The 14,893-nt window shown below is 32.8% G+C and overlaps 1 protein-coding gene and 1 non-coding gene across 4 annotated transcripts in view; one reads left to right on the forward strand and one right to left on the reverse strand.

Moving 5' to 3' along the window:
• Positions 1–14,893, forward strand: part of Scp2 (Sarcoplasmic calcium-binding protein 2) — a 327,312-nt gene that overhangs the window by 279,051 nt on the left and 33,368 nt on the right. The window lies entirely within an intron of this gene.
• LOC149418207 (U1 spliceosomal RNA) lies at positions 2,862–3,024 on the reverse strand. The gene has a single exon (XR_016303167.1). It is a non-coding gene; the product is annotated as a U1 spliceosomal RNA (small nuclear RNA).

Here is a 14,893-nt window from a genome sequence, read left to right on the forward strand (position 1 = left end):
ATAATTAGTAGTAGTAAAATAGTTGTGTCAACCTATTATTAGAGATTTTAAAACATCTGCAAATTTTAACACGATTTTTCTCATATTTCTAGAGTTTAAGCTTCTTTAGACAAACATATTTTTGCTTTATAGTTATTTATCCGCAGATGCAACGATTAAGAAAATATTTCATAACAAAAACACAACTTTTGTACAGTAGTAGTTATATATGCGTAGTTTTTAAAATATCTTTATTAAAATTCACTTTGTGGATGGTAGGCGAAAAAAATATTTCGTTTCAATTCTGATATACAATATACATTAAAGTGTTATTTTTCACCGAATCATTGGATGTTCATTTATTTCGTCTCGAAAAATACTTCATAATATCGTTATAACGAAAGCAGAGTTTTAAGCATGACCTCTCCGCAAATAATACTGCGTAGAATTATCAAAAACAATTCTTACAAATTTATCAAAGAATAAAAAAAAATTGTAACAAATTTATTTAATTTTTGAAATTGTGTATTAGATTTTTTTTCTTATATAATATTAGATTGTACTTTCTGTGATCTTAGATGTGGAAACTTTATATCACATATTTTTAGATGTCCCTCTCTAAACAAATAACTTCTCTTGTGTAAAGCCTAATCTAAAATTGCCTCTCCTTCGTTCAACATAACTTCTCTTCAAAGTCTGAACTTGACTCCAATCTTCGATCTGATTGTGAAATATGGAAATTTAAATCAAACCAACATATAAATTTAACTCCCTTCTCTCCGTAATTTGAATTGATTTTCTAGAACACATTTGAGGGATGAAAACCAGAATTATTGAAAAAAAGTAAAAACTTGTATTTTAATGCAGCCGTAATCAAATTAACACGGAGAATACTTACTGATGTAAAATAAAATTAACTTATTAAATATCTGGTCAAATTATTCGTTTTATTGATAAAAACGGGACTGCAGGCCTTTGACGAATGAATTGACAGAGTTTCTAACAAAGTATCAGTTAAAACAAATGTTTTATGTGGACGACGTGTTAATACAAATATTGATATACTGATATTGTCGCATTCCCTCATGATATTTATTAGAATAGAATAGAACTAGTGTTGTCCATATATTCTGAATGACTAATATTTTAAAAGGAAATTGACATGCTCACTTTTTAACAGGATTGTTTTATCCGTGTATTTTTAATTGTATTTAAAAAAAACGACGTATCGCTAGTGAGGGTTACTTTTCAAAAATTTCAATGTGTATCCATTCAATTAATGAAGACAATATTAGCGATTCCAAAACGAAAATCTGAAACAGTAAAATCAGAAAAGATACGGTCACATCTAGAACTCGAACCCAGGACCCTTGCTTTGCCGGGGCACCGCTCTACCAACTGAACTAATGGGACCCTATCTCCTTCGGTTATATTTAACAGTATCATACTACCAACATTGACTTCATTTTTCTCACCGCACATTTTTGTTGGCAACTTCTTTATGTATGATCACAAGATTTAACATGAAATAAATGCCATCTAGATAGTGTCTTTAGATAAAAATAACTTATTTTAATTTTAATATTCGTCATCTCTTTTCTGCAAGTCTAAGAAGAATATTTATTTATTTTATATTTTGGAATAACTTAATGAGTAAAACCTCAAATTGTAATATTTAATTATTAAAGACAATGTTAGCGATTCATAAACGAAAATTTGAAAAAGAAAAATCAGAAAAAGAAACGGTTACATTCACCTTGCCGGGGCACCGCTTTTCCAACTGTATATATGCATACATTCTGTGTAATGGTTGACTTTTATTGACTTTCCAAATAAAATAAAACATTATCTCAAAATTGGCGCACTCTTCCGATTGAGTACCTATCCGTGTCAAGTCATAAACAGTTTATTCTTCAGTCATATAATACCACTTCTTATACTGTAGTATCAGATACTGCTTGCCGGGAGAAATCTTTATAGATTTATCCATCGCTGCTTGGAGATATTCTCAACTAGCGGTCGTATAAATATTACGAGGTACTGACATAAAGAGTCAATTAGGGTACTAAATAAGTAAAGCCATGTTGACCTAATGATTTTCGATCACATTAGAGGTTGAGAGATCGTGTAAAATTTTAATTAAAATAAAGCGAGTAGTGATTTGATATTTATACAAATAATTTTAAACTATAAACCATTTTAAGAAATTAGATAAAACTACCTTTTAGATTTTTTGTATTTGAAGTAGACTTTTATCACATATTTGGAATGGAATGTAGTAATTTCAAACGTGAAAAAAAAACAAGCATATTTTTTTTCAAAAGAAATTTTGAAAACACGTTCATTTAAGGATCTGCAATAAAACTGTCACTTAACTTTTAATCAAGTTTATACCATAAAAAATATTATAATATTTATGATATTTATGATTTATGTTTACCTACATATACATATAACATTTGTGTAATTAAAAAAACCTCATTTTCATGGAAATCTTATTAAATTCACGCGCTAACAATAAATTTAAGAGTAACGCGTCCGAAACAACCTAACTTTTTCAAGACCGGTAGTCTGCGTAAAATCCAAAGATATTAGAAGAACGAGATATGCTATGCTGGCCGCCGGACCGTAGGCGGAATACTACCTAATTAGGGTACTTTAAATTCTATCGGGACGTGTACGCACAGAAATCTGTTCTATGTATTAGTACCAACTGAAACGATACGTCCTTAGCGTAAGTGAAGGTGTGCAGTAGTATTGGTGAACAAAACCGGCGACACTGGGCAAAACAATTCCACACAGTATGAATAATAATAATAATATTTGGATAATTTATATAGCGCCGTTTTCGTGAGAAATCACCTCAAGGGCGCTGAAAAAGGGCGGGAGCAGCGCGTACGCAGTCCCGACTACCAAAAATTACGCGCCCGAGTTATCCGCATTAGGGATAATCGCAAGGGTCAGCCGAACCGAAGTGCAATGGAACAGCCTCGCCCTGGGGGTACCGCCTTAGTGATCACGGTGTCCCCTACGCCAGGTAAGTATAACTGCTCATAGCACATCTCGTTCTTCTAATATCTTTGGTAAAATCCAACGTTGCTAGATCTTTCGGAGCCCAGTTAAAGATACTTTTATTAGTACCAACTCGAATCTAAACTTTTACAGTCATTATACAATGTGTAACAAAAACTCCGCCTAACGAATGCGTGAAACTGTTGAAACAAAAGGCAGTCTTTCAGTACAAATAATGTTTTAGTCTTTACGATTTAAACAACTCTTTTCCTGTATAACATTACAGGGGTAATCTTTAAAATAACTTTAACAAGTCTCAATATCTATTAGATATATAACAAAAAATTATAATGATCATATATGTGAAGGTTTAAAAATGAAACAATTTTATATTTGATGTTCGAAAGTTAGTTACAGGGATTCCAATTATCTAAACCTTTCTTGAATAGATAATCATATTCATTTACTTATCTGAAGCCGGCATAACGATAAATGATTAAATCTAGGTTTCTTTTAAATCTGTTTATCACACACTTTAATAACATCCATCCAACCCCTTGATTACGAGTATAATCTGTTCAAAAGAGAAACTTTATTCAGTTAATAATTGATACGAATTTATATAATATCCCACCCATTTATTATTCGATTTTACGTATGTTCAACAGAGAAACGTAATTCAGTTAATAATCGATGTCAAATTTCTACAATATGTCACCATTTTTATGTCCGATTTTACAAAAAAATATTTAAATATTTATTTACCTATCACTCGCAGAATCAACTTTACGGTATGGTTTAACTACCAAGGTCACTCTTGTTAAACTAATTTAAACCACATGCAATCAGTACAAAATTCTATGGTTAAGTTATTAGCTCAAAAACATATTTTTTCACAGAGACGAAACATATCATTGTTGTATCGGAATTTAACAATATTACGGGTGCAGGCCTTATTATGGTACAAAATATTGATTCAACATATATCTGAGTCTGATTATAAAAGGAAAGTGGAACATGAATATAATACAAGGTTTACAAAAAATGAAGGAATGCTTGTTCCAAAATATAATAATAAATACGGACGGCGAACCCTAGAATTTAACGTGCCAAAAATGCTTAACATGTTACCCATTAATATAAAAAATTGCGATTCTACAAATAGATTGAGATATATGCTGAAACAATGGTTACTAAATAGAGATAGTTTATATTAATTTAGGTGGTTTAATTGTATAGTTATAGTAATAATATTATGTGTCTATGCATGTAATTGATCATTAACATCCTGTTGACAAACTGCTTTATTGCAGTTTAACGGGATTGTAGCTTGAAAACCAATAAAAAAAACACACACACACTTTCAATAGAGAAACGAATTTAGTTAATAATTTATGTCAAATTTCTATATTAACACACACTTCGATTATATCTGTTCAAGAGAGAAACGTAATTCAGTTAATAATTTATGTCGAATTTGTGGTAAAACCTTGAATTAAACGCTTGTTAATTTTAGTTAAATTGACCAAAGAGCTCTAAGCCGCAACTACTGGGCTAAAATGAAGCTCAAAACATTAAAGTTATCATAAAGTACTTTGCATAAATGGGGTTGGAACTATTGTCACTCTAACGATAGACTCGTCTAACTCAAAACTACTAACTTGTACCTCTAACACTGTTTTACATAAATTTAAGAGGTATTCTCACTTCATATAATATGAAATTAAAAGTAGTAACTCGTTTTATTATTTTAAATAACTATTTAGTCATAAAAAACACTTCTCAACCGTTAAACGTTGTTTTAGTCACACATTAAATAAATACTATACAAACTCAAATTCGATTTGGTACTAATAAAATACTGTGCTGCGAAAGATCTGGCAACGTTGCATTCTGGCATACTGAATTTCCCGTCTTGGAGATGTCAGAATATTTCTCAAAAATTATTTTTTAACTGACCGCATGAATTTTTTTTTTTTTATATTAACTCCACACAGGAGGCCCTGAAGAAAATAAAATTAAATAATATTTTTTAATAACATAAATAATCTTAGAAATCAACATTTACATTGCGCAAACAATGGATCCTCAATGTATTTTTTTTGATAACTCTCTAGGAATATTATTATATTTAGTTTATAATTTTTAATTTTATAAACGAGATACAAACTGAAATGACAGTTTTCTTGCAGTTCCTTTCGCCACTCCTTTCAGCGTCACAAAATCCCCCAATCGGGGATATCATTGTCTTACTGTCTCCAGGAATTTGGTAAAATTTTGGACTCTCGTACTGAAATTATTCAAAAGAATTCACAAACAAAATAAAAATCTTTCCGATGTCTTAGGTGGCAGAGTTGTGAACTCCTCCGACCCAGAGTTTACAGGATCAATTCCCAAATAGTATGTTGGTTATCTAACACACATAAATAAAATTATCCATTGTTCCATAGTGGAAGATACTCGCTGTAAAATCCTGGGTATTGATTTTCCAATCCAGACCGCTTGCAATCGCCGTCGAAAGTGCAATACAGTACCACTTAAATACACCAAATTTTTAAATTAATTCCTTTGGAGTGGAATGACTTCGTCGAGAATCGAGGTCCATGTGCGACACCACTATTCGAACCAATCGAAGCTTTGTTTCACATCTAGCCAAGTAACTATTTTCTAACCTTCCCTTAATCCATTTCTTTCCTCTCTCAACCTTCTTAAGTCTCACAACATTCATCAAATCGGGGATGCCATAGCCAACTGGCTCCGGGTATTTTGAAAACCTTGTGCGGTATTAACTAAAAAAATTTCCTTCTATTTTGCGTGCCACTATTTTTGGTCAACTATGCTGAACCTACATCATAAAACCTCTTTGATTTTACAAAAAATATTATTTTGTGATTTATGCTTTTCGCTATTGTTAGAAATCACCCCAGGGCATTTTGTATTCAAAACCAATATGTTGATAAGGCGCATTGTAAAAATCAAACCAGCCAAACGACGTTATTCGTATAAAAAACGCAACATTTTACCTCCGCACAAAACATAATTAGAATCTAAAATGATAAAAATCTGAAATTTCCCTGCAATTTTAAACCGTAGGTAGTACTGATTAGTAGTTATTAAAACTTATTACTTTGGTTCTACTTTATAACTTCTATCGGTTCTTATTTTGAAAGTTAAAAGTTCATTGCGTTTGAATAATTTTACGCATAACATTAGGCAGAAATATTTCACATTGTCACAGACAACACAAAATTAGTATATTTGATAATTAACGAGTCCCAACTGCTCCCAATTTTTCGGAGCTAGTGAGACCATGTCATCCCCAATTGTGGTATGTTGTACGGCTGAAGGTAGTGGGAGGGGAACGAGATGGGGAAGAGGAAGTTTGGAAGTACGTGACTATATCTGGTCACCAAACACAAATAAAGCCATTTCAAGCAGAGTTTCGATGGTGTCTCTCATCAGGGTGATACATGTACTATTCAATACAATTTTGTGAGTACCACGCAAGAGTCGCTTACCCGAAACGAGTGGGTCTCAATAATCTTCAATTTAGAAAAGTTCTAAGACTTAACTAAGTGGGGAGGGGAATGAGATTAAATATTTTCTTTAAAAAAGTAGTTATTTTCACTAAAGATGTCTAAATCCATAGAAGCAATGAGTAGATTCTGCGTGACGTTGCTTGAAGTGTCTTAATCGGTATTTAGTGACCAGATCTGACTATCCAGGTATTTTTAGCCGTCATCTTTCCCATTTCTTTCTCCTCCCTACTTCTTCCCTACAACATATTGACGATGTTATAGTTACACGGCTCCGGGAATTTGGTACTCTTGTGCGGTAATCTCATTATAAAACATGTCGATAATAGAAGTTAGTGAGAGTATCTAACTACTCTAGGATTAAACATTATGAATATCGGAATAAGTATAAAACAAAAATTAAAATAAAAAATAAGAAATATATACAAAGTGTTAACACTTGATTGAGGTATTTTTTTCAGTTCCAGGTGAGATATTTTAAGCAGGTTTTTCACAAGGCTACGACCCGGAAGCGGAAGGGATAGAACATCCCCTAAATTTAAATTAACTTTATCAACGCCCCGAGACACTGGAAGCAACTTCCGGTATCTTCCGTTGAGTTCTAAAATGTTAGGTCCCTACGTAAATCCTGAAACGGAAATATTATTATGATCGTTCGAAGTTAAATTCGATGATTTCTTTAGATATATTTCAATGAAATTTAAAAGAACGACAATATTATTGACAGAAATAAATTATGATTAAATTTTTTTTTTTTTGGTTTTAGGCATTTCACCCTGAAAAATGTGCTTTGTGACTAAATAATTTACAACATATTGAACCGTCGACCGAATTGTTATTATTCCGACAGCTTGACAAAAGGAATAATAATAATTTTGTTGGGCGGTTTTGCCTACACACAACACACAACCCGACTTGCAGAAGACCTAGATATTGGGTTCTGCAAGTTGGATCGTGCGGAGGGCTCACAAGTATGGTTGAGATGCTTAAGATTGAAATAAAACTTTATTCTTAACAACAAGTACAGTGTCTTTCATTAGACTTAAATTAAATAATAATGGTGACAAGTGTATTGGTCTCTCTATTTGTCTTGACATAGCCTCGTATGCATATTTTAACTGAAGATTTGGCAATCTACTTTATCGACTAGTTACTTACTCTGTCACCAGAGCCATCTATGCAGAGTAGCGGAAACTAAGATCTCATATCACAAGTTCCTTGATTCGTTAGCTTTAATTATTTTTTTATTACATAAATTATGCTTATTTTTTTTATCTACATCTAAATTTCTTACGAAATCTAAGTAGGTAAGGTTCATGAATGTGTGCCACGTGTAAAAATTCTGTCACGTGTAAGAATTTTCCCGGTTAATTATGGTATTATGATTTGAACGCGTGTATAATTTTTCCCAATATGTGGAATTGTTGGGAAGGTTTCGTTATTCACCAAATTCTATAGGGAGCTGTGTTATGAAATTAAATATAGGTGGGTGAAATTCGTTTTCAAAATTTTGCATGACACGCCAAATCAGTTCAAATTTTGAAAACGTATAAAAAATATTGTATTATAGGTAGCTAGCTACTCTTTTGGTTTTCTGAATTTTTCACACAATCAGTTCCAATTTTGAAGAGAGACACTTAAATTCAAAGTAAATTTGAGATAAATGAAGCAGATTTCACGCAGATCACACCAAAATTAGTATATCGACTATATTGACTAGTAAACTTTTGTAGCGACAGTTAAAATAATTTTCTGTTAAAATATTATATTGTAGGTAGGCACTTAAGTACTTACTTCACACAATTGGTCCCAATTTTGCAGATGAAACTTAAATTCAAAACAAATTTGAGTTCATTGAACAAGATTTGATTGATGATTTCGTCTGGTAAAATATACTTTCGTTTGTCTGCATTTGGAGAGATCCTTTTTATATTTTTTTATAACACATTGGTACAGACAAACCATTTTAGAGTTCCTTGCTTGTGTAGTGAAGTACTGCGTGAATAAAAAATAAAAAAATAATCTGTTAGGAAGCTGATGAGTAAAAACATCAAAAATAACATTGTCTAACTGAATCGCGAGTCTAAATTTAACGGGAAAAGATAAACGTCCCTACGAACCTAGTACCTACTTATCTTTGTACATTAGCGGGGTAAGAGGGAAATTTTCAAAATGTCACAGACATACGCAGAAGGAAATTACATTATTTAATGAAGAAGAAAAATGCTCATCATACAGCGAAGGAAATAATAAACATATTTCGTCTTGTATAATACGTTCCTATGTAAATAACCATATATGTAACAATGACGTTTAGATACGTTTTACGTATCTTTTGTCATTAATTTAACGAGAAACGACGTAACACTACGCCCCTAGGAAATATTTTAATAAATCACGTCAGTTTGTTTATGTCGTATTTACGACTTACTACGTTCGTATTTCCCAAATAAAATTAATGAAAAACAACCCTCAAATAAAAAGGTTACATATCATTGCTAAGAATTTTTTTATGGCTTTTTACTAGTATCACTTTTTATTAACTAACTAACCATCACGCCGTTTCCCCGCAGGGGTAGGCAGGGAGGACGGACCGCCAAAAGACTCGGCCTTGACACACACTCCTTGCCTCATTCACATTCATATAAACTCTTATATTCTTGACATGGCCCGATTCAAGTATCTGATTCGGTTGATCGTGCCATGTCATTCACATTTGCGTCATATATTCTCCTTACACTTCTTTCTTCGCTCATTCGCTCTACATGCCCAAACCATCTAAACGTCCCTTTCTTAATCATACTCATTACGTTTACATCAGCCTTGCATTTTTTGCGGATCTCCACATTTCTCACACGATCATACATGGTTTTATCACAAATACGCCTCGGGGATCTCATTTCTATAGCATTCAGTCTACGTTCATTCTTCCTCTGCCAGTTCCATGCCTCACTGCCGTACATCAGGGTAGGAACCAGCACTCTACTGTGGACTGCTAGATTCACACTTTTGGTCAATTTTTGTTAGCGCCAACTGCGTTCAGCCCTCCATTAATGGAGTTACCCTCATTTACCCTTCTTTCAATATCTCTGTCAGCCTTCCCATCTCTTGCAAACATACTTCCTAAATACACAAACTCATCCACCTGCTCCAAGTATTCCTCATTCACAACTATATTGCACACTGTTTTCGTACTCTCTCTTTCAAACACCATGACTTTAGACTTACTTACATTCAGAATTAACTCATTCTTCATCCAAACTTGGTTCATCCACCACACGAGCGAGACTGTAGCTCTTCTAAACTGTTAGCCATCAGCACCGCATCATCAGCAGACAACAGGCAACATACTTTCAGATTCCTCAAATTCGCGCCCAATCCCACCTCTTTCAATTCTTTCAATGTAACAGATTGAATTACCACGATCAACCCAATACTGAAATTTCAGTGAAATTAGCTACCAGTAAAAAAATGCCTTTGTAAATGATTACATCTTTTTATTTCAGCTCATAACATTAATTCCTTACCTTTTTACAAATTAGCTTTGTTAGCAAAGACCCTCTCCTTTGGCGCTCTCTACACGAACGTACATAATTTTTCGTAGAGACTCGTAAAAATTCTAAATAAAACTTCTAAATACTACTACCTAACGTCAACAGTGTAAATTAGAACCACCAATAAAAAATGTTAAATTATATGCTTAGAATTTTTAAGGAATGTTCTATATTCGTATTTGAAAACCAACGGCATGCAGAGTCATTTTTAACACTCTTTTTTTCCAGACCAAAGATTCATACTTTGTTATTATAATGCTGTAAAAGTTTTCGTAAAACTTTTATACGTGGTTTGTAAAAACTTATTTCATATGGTACTTAATAATTTAATAAAAGATGTGCGTTAGTTAGTCCTGATACAAATTTGTTTCGAATTTTAGTGTCATTTTCAAAATTGGAAACAGCTTTGTGAAGAGTTCAGAGAAACGATAAAGAACTTACCTATAACCACAGACATAGGAATTAATAGACGAGAAGATAATCGCGAGGGGTAAAATCAACTGTTGAAGAACGAAGGGCGTAAGACTGACTGTGATTCGTCAATAAATCAATCTGACAGTAAATAGGCATCTCGCATTATAATATCACCATTTACTTCTTAAAAGTAAAATCTGCTTTTGAATGAATAGACATTTTTACATGGGAGCGCAAATTACTCGCCGCGTTATGAACAAATTTGCGAAGTCCAAATTCGGTAAAAAAATTCGGTTCAATTTTCAGAGTCGAATATTTCGTTTAAGTATTTAGTTAAGACACTTTTATAAGTGTTCATAATTTACTTCCCAGCAACCAACCAGCTTTGTGTTTCGCGTCCAGACGTTTCTCGATGTGATAGTAACAACTGATTCATATTATACGATGTGAATATGCTTAAAATAAAGTAAAATAATGCTTATATATGGAATGTAATACGACAATTGGGTTTATTCTCTTTTTCACATCTATTTTTACAAGTTTTCATAGTACAAGTCAACATTTTGCCGTGTTATTTCGTAAAATGAACCGATGATGCCTCGACCATAGTTCGCACAAGAATGATGACGTCACGTTTTCAAATTTCACTTGAGGCCATACGCGAGCACAGCCGGCTCCAACGGAACCGGTATGGGGAGTGGGGATAATACGCTTTTAATCACTTAGGGCAGGTCTACTAATATTCATATGTCTATGCCTATAACATAATATTTTACTAAATCAAAAATTGGAACTGATTTGTTAAGAATCGAGAATTTAGATTATCCACTGTGATTTTTCATTGTCACTCTAGTACATATTATAATGTTACTGTTTCTACAAAAGACAATAATTGACTTATAAAGCCCTGTTTTAACGCGACCGTTTTAATATTTCGTCTGTCTGTAATTTTTTTTATACTTTCCGTTTCCGGTTCAGTAAAGATTATTTTTTAATAAAAATTTGAAAAATTAATTTTCATTGAGTTAGTGACGTTTCTTTGGACAAAGTATATGATTATTCCTTATATGAAAAAAACATAAAATATATGGTTATTAAAATGGATGATTTGAGTTGAAATGTTGATGTTTTTTGATTTATTAAATTAATTAAAAGAGAAAATTAGAAACATACTTTCTTGGATGCGGGGTCTATTGTTTACAGAACTAGTAGTTAAAGTCGTGTAAATTAAAAAAAATGTATATACTGGAAATGTTCGTAATTTGAAGCATTCATTAAGCCTTAGGAAGCGACTAATAATTTTATCGTACTTAAATATTTCAAACGATGTTTAGTTTTGACAGTCAGTTAACATATTATTTTACCGTGTTTAATCGTGGTGTTTATATTTACATTGCAATTGTCTCATTAATTTTCATTTAGACGTTTCAAATCGATTTTGAAAATCCCATTTTCCAATGGGAATTGAACCATAACAAAAATCGATTTATTAGGGTGTAACAGTCGACATGACATGAATCATGACATGCATCACACAAATCTGATTTGATAGGGTTTATCAGCCGACATGACATGCATCACACAAATCTAATTTGTTGCAGTTTATCAGCCGACATGACATAAATCATGACATGCATCACACAAATCTGATTTGTGACAGTTTATCAGCCGACATGACATGAATCATGACATGCATCACACAAATCTGATTTGATAGGGTTTATCAGCCGACATGACATGAATCATGACATGCATCACACAAATCTGATTTGTTACAGGTTATCAGCCGACTCGACATAAATCATGACATGCATCACACATATCTGATCTGTTACGGTTTACTAGCCGACATGACATGAATAATGACACATGAAAGATTTGAAATTTTGACACAAAATGTAAATATTATAAAATTTTACATGTGATAGGTAAAAACTGCGCCATCTGTTGGACGTAAACACGCAGTTGTTTCTCTATCGACACAGACAGAGTAAGTCACAGCAACGCGTTGTGGGGTATTTAGGTGGGCTACTTATACTTATTGTAAAAGCATTGTTCTCTCAGAATTTTTATTTAAAACACTTATGAAATTTTTACTTGTATCTTATTTAGGTACGTTTAGTGTTAATATGAGCTTTCAAACAAAAATATATGGTTAAACCATCGACCAACAGAGTCTAGACAGGGCGTCTCGATGTTAAAAATGACCCCGAAACTAAAATTACTGGTTCCCTAAAATTGGCTTACGAAAACATTTGTCAAAGAGAAAAAACGTTATTTCGCAGTGAACAGATCTCAGGAAGAATTGTTTTTTTTTAAATCTTTTATTGGTCTACAAGGAACAAATTTGTCATCCAAGATATTATGCTTTCGAAGCCAGGTGACGAAATCAGATGGAAAGTTTGGTTATAAAATTACTCAGGAAGTCCAAATTATTTGACCTAATTTGAAAGACACCACATCTAGAGTTGATATACATATGACAACACCATACAATCTATTTATTTGTGTCCTTTATCTAAAAGGTATAACGTTTTTAAAAAATATGAATTCATGGGATATTTCATAAAATATGTAAGCATAATTTCCATAATATTCGCTGTATTACTGCACATGGCACTTTCCGCTTGCATAAAGCTCTATTACGCCACAAAGCCTTAGGGTGGAGACCTGATTACAGGCCTCACACCTGTCCTAATGACTGAGGGTGGCCCTTACCTGCAACACCCTCCACTACAGTGTCGCACCCCTCACCCAGGGCCGCCCCTACATGGGCCCAATTGGACTTATCCGCCCGGGCGAAGAATCGCCAAGGTGCCAAGTCGCTGATAATACCTAAAACCTAATAGTCTTAATACATCGCCCTTGAGATTATTTTTCATAATACCGGAATATTATGGATTAATAGGCGTCAACTGATTGTAACAAATGGCACCAAAGAGTTACTCGCTACAGGCGCCGTTTGGCTTAGGGCCGGCCCTCGCCCTACACTACACGCTTCAAATTTCACCCTCCACCCCTCCCCAACCAACCAACTCACCCTGGTGAATACGGCAGCCAACATGTAAAGTAAAGGTGCCTTACTTTGACGCTCAGGGGTTATTTTAACCCAAATTTATTATAAAGTTTTTTGATATTGTAATGCCTTTAAAGACTGTATTATTATAATATATAAATCTCGGAAACAAATATTCTGATCTGGGTGAAATATTTCATCTTAAAACTAATCAGTATAAATGTTGTATATTCTATCACTTTTATTCTTCTAGACACAAATAGACCTATGTACCCATATAACTTCGCTTCTACTATTTTGTTTTGTTGAATCTTTTTAATTCAATTATATGCGTGAGGATTCTTAGTTCCTGTTCACATTTTTAACCATTAATTTTTTTCTGTGTGTGTTTTCATTGTTCATATGTATTTTGTTCTGTGTTTATTCTTTTGCAACCTTTTTTGTCATTATATTTACAGTTTTCTATATTGTTTTAATTTTTAAGTGTTTACTTTTGATACAAATAGCTTGTATTTTTTTGTAAAGCCCACTAGGGCGTGTAATAAATAAATAAATTGTACTGAGAAATTTAAATTAGAACTTGTGGAAGAGGCCATATTCAAAATCTTCTTAAAAAAAGATTATTCCGTATACAAAAACAAGTATTCATCACAGTTGCCGTGAAAACATCACAGCACAACTTTCCGACCCTCCAATACCTAATCTTGCCTGAATACATTTTTTAAATGGGGGAAAAGATAGATTCACCAGGCCTGTCAGTTGGGACTCTTGTGATGTAATTCCATGAACAAAATAAAAGAAAAAAAGCTGATCGGGTTAGCATGACGCAATTATAATTTCTCTGTAAAATGTATCTCAGACGGAATGTGTTACTAAAAATACCATTTTATCGAACTTGGTAGTATAATTTAACCGTGATTTTTTTAATAGCCACCTAAGTGATAATGCAACCATTTACATAAGTTATTAAAAGCATTAATTAATCGTATTTTTGGTAATTTAAGTTTAAAATTTATTTTAGTTATTATAAAATGAAGCATGAATTAATCACATATAACTCACCGATAATTTAAGTTTAAATTTTCTTCTAAAAATATTTTCTCTGGTAATTCTCCAAATAGCTCCATACATCAACCACTTTTGACTGGGTTTTTTTTCTGAAGGGACATTCTTATTTCAATTGCTTTTCTAGTCTCATGTGTGTAATTTTACTACAGATTTTCAGTTTTAAATTCAAAACAATACAGTATTCATATTTTAAAATAAAATAAAAATAAGTTAAGTGATCTTACCACAGGGGCAAAGTTAGTCCATTTTGCGATTAGAGGTTTTATAATTTCCTGTATACAGTTTGCACGACGTGATTCGTAGAATGGATTTAT

This window comes from Hesperophylax consimilis, chromosome 14 (assembly GCF_061612785.1).
Source record: "Hesperophylax consimilis isolate HC1 chromosome 14, BYU_Hcon_1.0, whole genome shotgun sequence".
NCBI classification, from domain to species: domain Eukaryota; kingdom Metazoa; phylum Arthropoda; class Insecta; order Trichoptera; family Limnephilidae; genus Hesperophylax; species Hesperophylax consimilis.